Source organism: Zophobas morio, unplaced genomic scaffold (genome assembly GCF_036711695.1).
Source record: "Zophobas morio isolate AGI-343-1 ecotype UQ-CSIRO unplaced genomic scaffold, CSIRO_AGI_Zmor_V1 ptg000011l, whole genome shotgun sequence".
NCBI lineage: Eukaryota > Metazoa > Arthropoda > Insecta > Coleoptera > Tenebrionidae > Zophobas > Zophobas morio.
The window spans coordinates 22,705,039-22,717,588 of NW_026972116.1; the positions used below are offsets into that span (position 1 = coordinate 22,705,039).

The window sequence follows — 12,550 nt, forward strand, 5'->3', positions numbered from 1 at the left end:
ATCGACTGCATCGACAGTAGAAGTTTCGATGTCTACAATTTAATTAATTTTCAGGTTTTAAACTCCTCTGAATTCTTTTTATGTATTTTTTTCGAAATGTTGCGGATCTTTGGAAGCTCACTCGTTTCTAAAGGCCGCAAAATGTTGAAACGAAATTTTAATCCATTTTCATATTTATTTTTTTTTATTTAGAATAATGCCCATTTTTAAATTAGCTCTAAAAAAGATACATATTTAAATCATTTAACCACCAAAAAGGAACCAATTTTTCGAAAATCATTTGGTCACATTCAAGCGATTTTTGAAGTAGTGTCAGTTTAGATTTCAATATCCACTCTACCGAAAATCTTAAACCTTTTGCGAATCTTCATGTTTGGAGCTTTTCTGAATTTCATTTTAAGATTTTTTTAGAAAAGTTTATAAGTTTTCGGGGATACATTTTTCAATGTTGAGGTTTTAGTTAATTTTCAAATTTTGAGATCATCTACGTTTACGCTGCTCTTGAGACAATGTCTACTTGTGTAAATAGCAAAAGTTTCGATGTCGACATTTCAATTCATTTTCAGGTTTTAAACTTTTCTGAATTTGCCAACTTTCACTCGTTCTTAAAAGTAGCAAAATTTTGAAACGAAATTTCAATTGATGTTGATATTTATTTTCTTTATTTGGAATGACGCTAATTTGCATAGGTTTTTAAAACCGTCTAATCAATCAAAACGAACAAATTTTTCGAAATTGACATTTTACATCCCCTGGTGTTCTGGATAAATTCTGTATAAGTTCCAAAATCCACTGTACTGAAAGAAAATCTGAAAATTTGAAATTAACACTTTTGGTAATCTTCAGGTTTCGAGCTTTTCTGAATTTGGACTTAAGATTTTTTTAGAAGAGTCTAGTTGGATGAATCTACTTTTTCTCGTTTACTTAAGGAAGGAAGTAAAAGTTCTGAAATCGACGTTTTAATTAACCTTTAGGGTTTCAACTCTAACTCTAAGATGTTCAAAATTCCTGCTTTGTGTATTGTATATAAGTACAAATGTTTCCAAATTTGTATCATTTTTTGTAAAAGTTCATCATGAGTACTTGCCAAGATAAAGCTGATTTTGGCAAATGACATATTCTCTAAGAAAAGAGGGGGTTTGTGGGCGGAGCTAGTAACTGCTAAAATAAGACAGATTTTGACCAATGAGATACCCTCTAAGAAAAGAGAGGGTGGGTGGGCAGGGTTAGTACCTTCTAGATAACGAGTGATTTTGGCAAATGACAATATATAAAAAACTACAAAGTACATTCTCTAAACAATTTATTTTCTGAAACAAAAATTAACAAAACGAAATTGTAAAAATTGCTGTATTTCAGTAAAATGGTAGGAATTTCCGAAGAAACGAAGCTGAAAATGACTTTTGGACATCGAAATCTACAAGAAAATGTATTCAACTAATTTTCGGATATAGTTGAAAAATGATCGAAAATGTCAAACTTTTTGAGATCATCTGTCTAGTTTATATTGATCTTGAGATAATGTCTGCTTGTGCAGATTTCAAAATCCACAGTACCAATAGTAGAGGTTCGCTGTCGACATTTTAATTCAATCTCAGGTTGTAACCTGTTCTGAGTTCTTTTTATGTTTCTTTCGAAATGTTGCGGATTTTTGGAAATTTTCACAACCAACTCTTACTCGTTCTTAAAGGTAGCAAAATTCTGAAACGAAATTTTATTTGATATTCATATTTGTTTTTTTTTTATTTGGAGTAACGCCAATTTGCAAGGGTTTTAAAATCATCCCTCAGACAGAGACATATTTAAACCATTTAAGCACCAAAAGTGAACCAGTTTTTCGAAATGGATATTTCACACGATCTTCAGGTTTTTTGACGATTTGGTCACATTCAAGCCGTTTTTGAAGCGGTGTCTGTATAGACCTCAAAATTCATTTTAAACGAAAACCTGAAAGCTTTTGCGAATCTTCTTAATTGGAGCTTTTCTGAAGTTTGTTTCAAGATTTTTTTGGAAAAGTTTATACGTTTCCGATTTTATACGAACATATTTTTAAGAGTTGAAGTTTTAGTTGATTTTCACATTTTGAGATCATCTGTCTACGTTTATATTGCTCTCAAGATAACGTCTGCTTGTGCAGTTTTGAAAATCGGTTGTATCGACAGTAGAAGTTTCGATGTCGACATTTTAATTCATTTTCAGGTTTTAAACTCCTTTGAATTCTTTTTATGTTTCTCTCAACACGTTGCACATTTTAGGAAGTTTTCAAAACCAACTCTCACTCGTTCCCAAAGGTAGCAAAATTATGAAACGAAATTTTGATCGATTTTCATATTTATTTTCTTATTTGGAATGACGTCCATTTAAAAATCAATTCTAAGACAAAGACATTTAAATTATTTAACCACAAAAAACGAACAAATTCTTTGAAATTGAGATTTTACATGATCTCCAGGTCTTGATGATTTGGCCACATTCAAACCACTTTTGAAGTGGTGTCTGTATAGATTTCAAAATCCACTTTAATTTAGAGCTCTTCTGAATTTTGTTTTTTCGGGGACAGATTTTTCAGAGTTGATTTTTGTCTACTTGTGCAAATAGTAAAAGTTTAGATGTCGATATTTTAATTCATTTTCAGGTTTTAAACCCCTCTGAATTTTTTTTGCTCTTTTCTATATGTTGCGAACCTTTGGAAGTTTTACCAGTCAACTTTCACTTGTTCGTAAAACTAGCAAAATTTTGAAACGAAAAAATGAGATACCCTCTAAGAAAAAAGAGGCCGGGTGGGCTGTCTAGTACCTTATAAGATAAGAGTGATTTTGGAAAATGAGATTAATATATAAAAAACTACACAGTACATTTTCTAAACAATTTATTTTGTGGAACAAAAATGAATAAAAATGTTCTTTTTTATCTACAAAATTTTTATAGCGAGCTATTTGACGAAATTGTAAAAATTGTTGTATTTCAGTTAACGATTTTAGAAAAACGGTAGGAATTTCCGAAGAAATAAAGTCGTAAATGACTTTTTTGCACTCATGATCTTTTTTGATGGCTTTCGTGCATTCACCAGAGTGCGGGAGTTCGAACTTCCCGCACACGTGCATTTTAACTTCCCGTTGCCATGGTAACCTTAAAATACTCGCGTAGTGTCAACATTGTGATGTGTTGACGGCGCCATTGTTTATAAATAACTCACAGTTAATTTCTTCAGTTTAAAGGTTTATTCGTTGCAAAAAATATTGTACACAACACGTTCGTGAGCCTGCTTCCCGCATTCACGCAAATGCGGCACTCCCTTCGGTCGTGCCGCAAACAAGCATTCATGCGGGAAGCAGGCAATCCCGAACTAGTTGTGTAAATTACTATAGTATATCGAAATCTACTAAAAAATGTTTTCAACTAATTTTTGAAAATAGTTGAAAAATGGTCGAAAATGTCCAGAGTGCCAAAATTAGTCTTATCTTATCAAATGCTAGCCTTCCCCAACCCACCCTGTTCAACTAATTTTCGAAAATAGCTGAAAAATGGTCGAAAATGGCGAAGTGCCCAAAATCAGTTCTATCTTATAAAATACTAGCTCCGCCCACCCGCCCTCTATTTTATTGGAAGGTATGTCATGTGCCAAATTAGTCTTATCTTAGCAAGTACTAGCTTCACCCACTCCCTCTCGTCCTATTCTAACGACTAATTTTATTTCTGTTCAGTATAAGATCATTCATTTCATTCAGATCGCATAAAATCATTCACTGAAAAGGAGATAGGGTGGGTGGGCGGGGCTAAATATGCTCTTCTGTCGAGTGGGAGTAGAAACTAATAATAGAATCTAACTCTTTTTGTTATATTATTTGATATAAAATGTATTTCTTATCTCATAGACCTGACCTGACCTGTCCTGACTTCTCTATTGTCCGAGATAAACAAAATTTTAAACATTTCTGTTAATATATAAAAAACTACAAAGTACATTCTCTAAAAAAATTATTTTGTGAAACAAAAATTAATAAAAATGTTCTTTTTTATCCACAAAATTTTTATAGCGAGCTATATTGATGAAATTGTAAAAATTGCTGTATTTCAGTTAGCGATTTTGGAAAAACGGTAGGAATTTCCGAAGAAACGAAGCCCAAATAATGACTTCTGGACATCGAAGTCTACAAGAAAATGTATTCAACTAATTTTCGGATATAGTTGAAAAATGATCGAAAATGTCAAACTCAGTCTTACCTTATCAAATACTAGCCCTGCCCACCCACCCTCTATTTTCTTAGAAGGTAGGTCATTTGCCAAGATCAGTCTTACCTTAGCAAGTATTAGCCCCGTCCACCCGCCCTCTATTTTCTTGGAAGGTATAGTGAACCAAGACCTATAAATATGGCCATCATAAAAGTAGTTGACCGCAAATAAATACCCCCTTTGTGTAGTTCGCACTAAGCTTACCGGTTGGCAATAAATCATCTTCTAAACATTTCTTGCTCATATTTAACAGGGCCGGCTTTCAAAGCGAGTGGTTATTTCGGAACCCTCAGCGGCTGCAGGTAGTAAAGAAATAGTGGAGTGGTGGATTTTCATATTTAGTGAAAGCCGCCCCTGAACGAAACCACAAGAGCCGGTCGAGCTGCAGTGGACACGTTATTTACGACCCTAAAACCTTTTCTATTGTAAACAACTTAACTTCGACACAATGGGATGATTTTATGATGGCCATATAACCTTATAACTCTTGGTTCACTATATGTCATGTGCCAAATCAGTCTTATCTTAGCAAGTACTAGCTCCGCCTACCCCCTCTCTTCTTATGCTAACGACTAATTTTATTTCTGTTCAGTATAAGATCATTCATTTCATCCAGATCGGATAAAATCAATCACTAAAAAGGAGTTAGGGTGGAGGGCGGGGCTAAATATGTTCTTTTGTCGAGTAGGAGTAGAAACTAATAATAATAGAATCTAGAATGTGAAAAAAGTAAAAAAGAAAACGCTAATCGTAACTTCTTTGTTGTATAATTTGCTCTAATATTTATTTCTTATTTCATAGACCTGATCTGACCTGACCTGACCTGTCCTAACGTCTCTATTGTCCCAAATAAACAAATTTTTAAACGTTTCTATTAATATATAAAAAACTACAAAGTACATTCTCTAAACAATTTATTTTGTGAAAAAAAAATTAATAAAAATGTTCTTTTTTATCTACAAAATTTTTATAGCGGGCTATTTTGACGAAATTGTAAAAATTGCTGCATTTCAGTTAGCGATTTTGGAAAAACACTAAGAATTTTCGAAGAAACGAAGTCGAAAATAACTTCTGGACATCGAAATCTATAAGAAAATTATTCAACTAATTTTCGGATATAGCTGAAAAATGGTCGAAAATGTTAAAAGTGCCAAAATCAGTTTTACCTTATCAAATATTAGCCCCACCCACCCACCCTCTATTTTCTTAGAAGGTATGTCATTTGCCAAATTCAGTCTTATCTTATCAAATACTATCCCCGCCCACCCACCCTCTATTTTCTTGGAAGGTATATCATGTGCCAAATCAGTCTTACCTTAGCAAGTACTAGCTCCGCCCACCCCCTTTCTTCTTATTCTAACGACTAATTTTATTTCTGTTCAGTATAAGATCATTCATTTCATTTAGATCGGATAAAATCAATCACTGAAAAGGCGATAGGGTGGGTGGGCGGGGCTAAATATTTTCTTCTGTCGAGTAGAAACTAATAATAGAATCTAGAATGTGAAAAAGTAAAAAAAAGCGCTAATCGTAACTTTTTTTGTTATATTATTTGCTATAAAATTTATTTCTTATTTCATAGATCTAACCTGACCTGATGTAGTTGAAAAATGGTCTTACATTATCAAATACTAGCCCCGCCCACCCAGCCTCTATTTTCTTGGTAGGTATGTCATTTGCCAAAATCAGTCTTATCTTAGCAAGTATTACTAAGATAAAAAAAGAAACTAAAGGCTTCAAAGCACTTTCAAATTCTTTCCAAACAGGAGTAACTAGAACCTCAAGATTGTTTTAAATTTTTCAAAAAAAATGACTATCGACTTAGCATAGAAAATAGTTAACAAAAAGAGCAAAAACAAAACATAGAATACGATACAGTAATAAAATACAGGCTGTTCTATTTGAAAAAAATTAAGTTGCGTGAAACATTCTGTATATTTGAAAATAATTTTATTGTATGGCTTTCAGAGAAGACCAAGTAGTGCTATAGAATGGTCGAAATAAAAAACACGAAACTATCATTCCTGCTATTTTCTGATACATATATATGTAGTAGGTCCCTAGGGCTTCAATCAACAAAAATAAAACCCACGTTTAATTACACGTTAAATTATTTAAAACTGACGTTCAAACTGTTATGTGTGTTGCAATCCCTTGCGACTCTGTCAACTTTTTAATGTTAAGCGCAAGCTTAATTTTTATGTGACGAATCGCTTACTCGTTACAAAAATAAATTGCACCACGGGACAAACGCACTTACAAAAACACACTTCGGTTTAAATATTCTATGGTAACATGTCAGTAACATGAGCCGAACACGCCGGATTTCCAGCTCAATAATATAAGAGCTCCGCGTCATTATTTCTCCCATTTGCCGTCTCTGCCAATACCAATAACGTTAATGGACGACACGAGATGTTGTAAATAGATACGCTTTATTTTAATTAGACCTCCGACGAAAACAAAAAGGGCTGTCGTAAAAAGGTAATAAAGGACGCTAGCAGTTGTGTTCACAAGCACGTTGGGGAATCCGATGCAATGATCAAAGTAGGACCATCGAGTACACGCTGGAAGCGGGGTAAAACATGCTGGTCACCCTCGAAGTCGAACGCAAAAACGCCGACATAATTAATTACGAAAAATAAATAGCGCCGAGGAGGAGATTTACGGATGTTTGGACAAAAAACAGACTCTCGAAATACCGGGTGTCCTCGGCTGTGTTTGCGCCATGATTAATGACAAGTTGAATCGTATAGAAGTCTTACTCCATCTCTTCGGTAAACGGTATTCCTTAACTTTATGTGATTTGTTCGGATCTCGTTTTAGGTAAGCTGGAGCTCATCGCGATGATTTCTTGTATAAAATCGCTCATCGTGGCGTGTCCAACATTTATGTTTTATTAAGTCCGTCAGTTTCTCGCCGCCGCACCGAAACTGCAGCTACATAATTCAAATATGCAAACTGCAAAAGCCATTTCGAGTCATCCAAATATAGCCAGTGCGGGATTTATGCAGCCGGCGGTGACGTATCAAATGCATAAATATTTTAGAGTAGATGCACACCCAAATCAATACCGCCCTTATTAAAAATGGAAGATCGCCGATGAAATATTTCTGTCGTATTATCGACGCCGTCTGTTCGAATAACTCGGATAATTTGCAAATTCCTCGGCATCCAATTAGGGGTTGGATTCCGCCCAGGGTTGTTGATCTTTATGTAACGCTCACATCTGCTAATAAGATAAATTAAGCAAGGAGGAACGGCGATTAATTGCGGAATCGATACCGGTAAAAATGGTGGATGCGCCGGAACAGCGATGGGCCGAAATTGAATACGCGGTCGTGCAGCGACGTCATATACATGGTATAAATTCAATTTAAACGTGAAGGACAAGTTAGCGTTTTCTTCCGAGCAATTTCGCCTAGAGCCTCCGAGACGATCTCACCGTTCACGGTCGTTGTCGCCTTCCTCAGTATGCTTTAAATTCCAGATCACGGTCATTGCGAATAATAAAGGCTTTTAGTGAGGCTAGATTTCAGCATTCTCACTTTATTTTATTATCGTCAGGTTATAAGCCGGGATGCGGCGATAAGTATCGTAAAAATTTACTGCAAAAACACTATGTGTTTTATAAATAAAACGCGGCGATGTCTAAAATCTGCGGGGGAGAAGATGAGACGAACTAAACTTTCCTTACAATGTTTGAACATTCTGTTTTATGTAACTACCTACTAAATTTTAGAGCATTTGTAGACACACCAGAAACAACGTGCAATTTTTTATTATCCCTTTATGTCAAAAAAATAGATTCGAATTAAATTATGGGAGATTTATTTAAAATGATCTAAAACCAGAAAATTGTTTCCGAGTCTATTGTTTGTTCCGCTTTGACTTGGCAGCGTATAATGCATTTTATATAGGAGAATTCGCGGCGGTGTTGTCAGTTGTCAAAAATCTACCGATTTCTGAAGAACTTGATTTCTATAGTAAAAATTTCGTGATAAAAACAATTATTCCTTGAATTTTGATAATTTAAAAAAATATTATTTCATTTTTTATTATTATTATTATTTTAAAGTCGATCAGTGGCAAAGTTGTACAGTATGGTTTAAAATAATTTTTGTAACAAAGAAGTAACACCATTCGTGCAAACATTAAAAAATTACAATTATTTAAATTTTATAAAAAAGATACATCTGTACTTGTGGTTTATGAATGCGTTTTGAAATATCAAAATTGTATAACATTTTCCTATTTAACAATAAAACTGCAAATCCGAATGCTCCGAAATGTTGCAAACGTTTTAAGGTTAATTAAAATTTTTTCGTTTATGCCCCCCAAGAAATATTCATGTCATTATAAAATTTTGTTGAATAAATGTAACTTAAATTTTACCGAATTACATACTTTTGAATGTGTGATTCATGAATCCGTGTTGAGTTTAAATTTACATGTCCAGAATTTTTCGATTTTCGATACTTCAACTTTTCGAATTTTAGATGACTTGATTTTCAATTTCCCGAGCCTTTTTTTCGATTTTTGGTATCTTCGGTTTTCAGTTTTGTTCATTTTTTGAAATTCGAATTTTGCAATTCTTTATTCTCGCTTTTCAATTTCTCGATTTTTTAATTTTTAGAAATTTCGGTTTTCCGAATTTTCGGATCTTTGTTTTTTCGAACACTTATAATCGAGATTTCGACTTTTCGATATTCCTATTTTATATTATCGTTTTTCCAAATTTCAATTTTTAACTTTCGATTTTTCAAAATTTTCAATTTTTTTGATTTAGATTTCTTGATTTTTTCAATTTTCCCATTTTTCCACATTTCTGATTTTTCGAATTTTCAGTTATCCGATTTTTCAGATTTTGGTTCTTTTGAACACTGATTAATCGATTTTTCGATGTCTCCGATTTTCATTTTTTTTTATTTCGATTTATTTAATTATAGATCGTTCCATTTATCAACTTTTATATTTTACAATTTTCCAGTTTTCGAATTTCGATATTTAGTTTTTGCTGTTGTTATGGATTTTTTTTTGGAATACATATTTGAATTTTCAATTTATTTTCTTTATTTAGTTGTCGATTTTTCGATTTTCGAATTTTCAATTTTTCTACAGTTTATCGATTTTTTAACCATTTTATATTTCGAATTTTCAATTTTCAATTTCCTATACTCGAATTTTTAATATTTCTACTATTCGATTTTCCGAATTTTCGATTTTTCAACGTTTGCATTCTTCAATTTTTGGATTATTTATTTATTTTTTCAATTTATCGAATTTTAAATTTTTTAAATTTTCGATTTTTCGAAATTCGTATTTTCAATTTTTATACATTTTTTGGATCTTTGAACGTTTTATTTTTCGCGTTTTCGATTTTCCATACTCGAATTTTCAATATTTCTACTTTAGTTTCTCGAGTTTTTAATTTTTCGACTTTTCGGTTTTTAGAATTTTGAATTTTTCGACTATCGGATACTTCGTTTTTTGTATATTTCGATTCTTCGAAATTTCGCTTTCCGAATTTTTGATTTTTCGGATCTTTGTTTTTTTAACATACAAATTTTGGACTTTTTGATGTTCGAATTTTCCATTTGTTTTCTTTCCAATTTCTCTATTTTTCGGATTTTCGTTTTATTAATTTTTACATTCTTTAATTTTTTGACTTTTTAATTGTTTTATTTTTCGGTTTCCCGAATTTTCAATTTTTCCATTCTTCAGTTTTCGATTTTTCTGTTTTTCCACTTTTCGATTTTTCGTTTTTTCATTTCAATTTTTTTAATTTCGATTTATTTATTTATGGACTGTTCAATTGTTCCATTTATCAACTTTTATATTTTACAATTTTCCATTTTTCGACTTTCGATATATTTAGTTTTTGCTGTTGTTATGGTTTTTTTTTTGGAATACATATTTGAATTTTCAATTTATGTTCTTTTCGATTTCCCGAATTTTAAATTTATTTAGTTGTCGATTTTTCGATTTTCGAATTTTCAATTTTCAATTTTCTATACTCGAATTTTTAATATTTCTACTATTCGATTTTCCGAATTTTCTATTTTTCAACGTTTGCATTCTCCAATTTTTGGATTATTTATTTCTTTGTTCAATTTATCGAATTTTAAATTTTTTAAATTTTCGATTTTTCGAATTTCGAATTTTCAATTTTTATACATTTTTTGGATCTTTGAACGTTTTATTTTTCGTGTTTTCGATTTTCAAACCTTGAATTTTCAATATTTCTTTCTCGAGTTTTTAATTTTTCGACTTTTCGATTTTGGAATGTTTGAATTTTCGAGTATCGATACTATATTTCGGTACTTAGACTTTTATTTAGATTTTTCGAAATTTCGCTTTTCAAATTTTTGATTTTTAGAAACACAAGTTTTCGACTTTTTCATTTGTTTTCTTTCCGATTTCTCTATTTTTCGGATTTTCGATTTATGAATTTTTACATTCTTTGATTTTCTGACTTTTTAATTGTTTAATTTTTCGGTTTCCCGAATTTTCAATTTTTCCATTCTTCAGTTTTTGATGTTTCAATTTTTTTAATTTTCGGTTTTTCGATTTCTCCACTTTTCGATTTTTCGTTTTTTCAATTTCAATTTTTTTAATTTCGATTTATCGATTTTTCAATTTTTCTATATTTCGACTTTTCGAGTTTAGAATTTACCATCTTTCGACTTGCGGTATTTCGTTTTTTGTATATTTCGATGCTTAAATTTTTTTTAGATTCCTCGAAATCTCGATTTTTGAATTTTTGATTTTCGGGTTTTTAGTTTTTCAAATTTTCGGTTCTCCGATTCTTTGGATTTTTGTTTTTTCGAACATTGGTTAATCGAATTTTCGACTTTTCGATATTCGAATTTTCCCTTGGTTTTTATTTCTGATTTCTCTATTCGTCGGATTTTCAATTTTTGATTTTTCGAATTTTCGATTCATCAATTTTTACATTCTTCATTTTTTAGACTTTAGTGTTTTACTTTCCGGTTTCTCGAATTTTCAATTTTTCCATTCTTCGGTTTTTCGATTTTTCGTTTTTCCAAATTTCAATTTTGCCAATATTTGTCTCATCGAAATTTGACTTTCGATTTTTGATATTTCGAGTTTTCGATTTTTCAGGTTTTCAATTTTTTTAATTTTGATTTATCAATTTTTCCAATTTTTGACTTTTCCAGTTTAGAATTTTCCATCATTCGATTTTCGGTATTTTGTTTTTTCTAAATTTCGATGCTTGGATTTTTTTTTAGATTCCTCGAAATCTCGATTTTCGAATTTTCCGTTTGTTTTTATTTCCGATTTCTCTATTTTTCGGATTTTCCATTATGGATTTTTCGAATTTTGATTCTTCAATTTTTACATTCTTCAGTTTTTGGATTTTTCATTTTTTTTAATTTTCGCTTTTTCAGTTTCTCCACTTTTCAATTTTTCGAGTTTTCGCTTTCTCGAATATTTGATTCATCGAATTTTTTACTTTTGATTTTTAGATATTACGAATTTCCGATTTTTCAGATTTTTGTATTTTTAGAATTTCCGATTTTATAATTTTCCGTTTTTCGACCTTCGATATTTCGTTTGTCCTATGTTTCGATTGTTCATTTTTTTTTTTCAATTTGTTTCCTTTTCGATTTCTCGATTTTTAATTTTTAAAATTTTTCGATATTTCGGTATTCCAATTTTTCTACAGTTTTTCGATTTTTCAACTTTTTTATTTTTCGTGATTTCGATTTTCCAGACTCGCATTTTCAATATTTCTACTTCTCAATTTTTGATTTTTCACTTTTTGATTTTTTGATTTTTCGAATTTTCGATTTGTTGACTTTCCGGAAGATTTTGGTATTTTTTTGATTCTCGAACTTTGGATATTCCGATTTTTCGATTTTCCATTTTTCGGGGTCGTTATTTACGTCACTAGTTTTTACTTTATAGAGGCTTTCACAAAACAAAAATCGCAAAATCAAATTTTATAATTTTTCAAAGAAGCACTTCAAAGGCTAGGCAAGTTCTGTGGACATAACTTTAAAAATGTGAAAATTCAAGACAAAATCGTTAAACAACGAAATTGTACGCGAAACTCTTTTTTTTCGCCTCTGGTATGGTTGACATACTGAGTTACCGTGCTCTTTTGCAAGTTGCCCTGCTCCTGAAGATGCCACTTACGAAAGGTGCGAAACGTTGAGCCCCAAAAATTCAATTTACACGGTTCCAACCCGGAAAACGATCATGTAATTATTATGTTTATTAATAGAAATTTTAGACCGTAAAGTAAGTAAGTAGTAGTATTTAAAAAATAAGGGTTGAAAAACTTCTGAGT

At 31.5% G+C, this 12,550-nt stretch overlaps 1 protein-coding gene across 7 annotated transcripts in view; it reads right to left on the reverse strand.

The window, feature by feature from the left end:
- The window catches only part of LOC135127251 (uncharacterized), a 206,524-nt gene that overhangs the window by 38,289 nt on the left and 155,685 nt on the right, over positions 1-12,550 (reverse strand). The gene's annotated exons all lie outside the window — the stretch shown is intronic.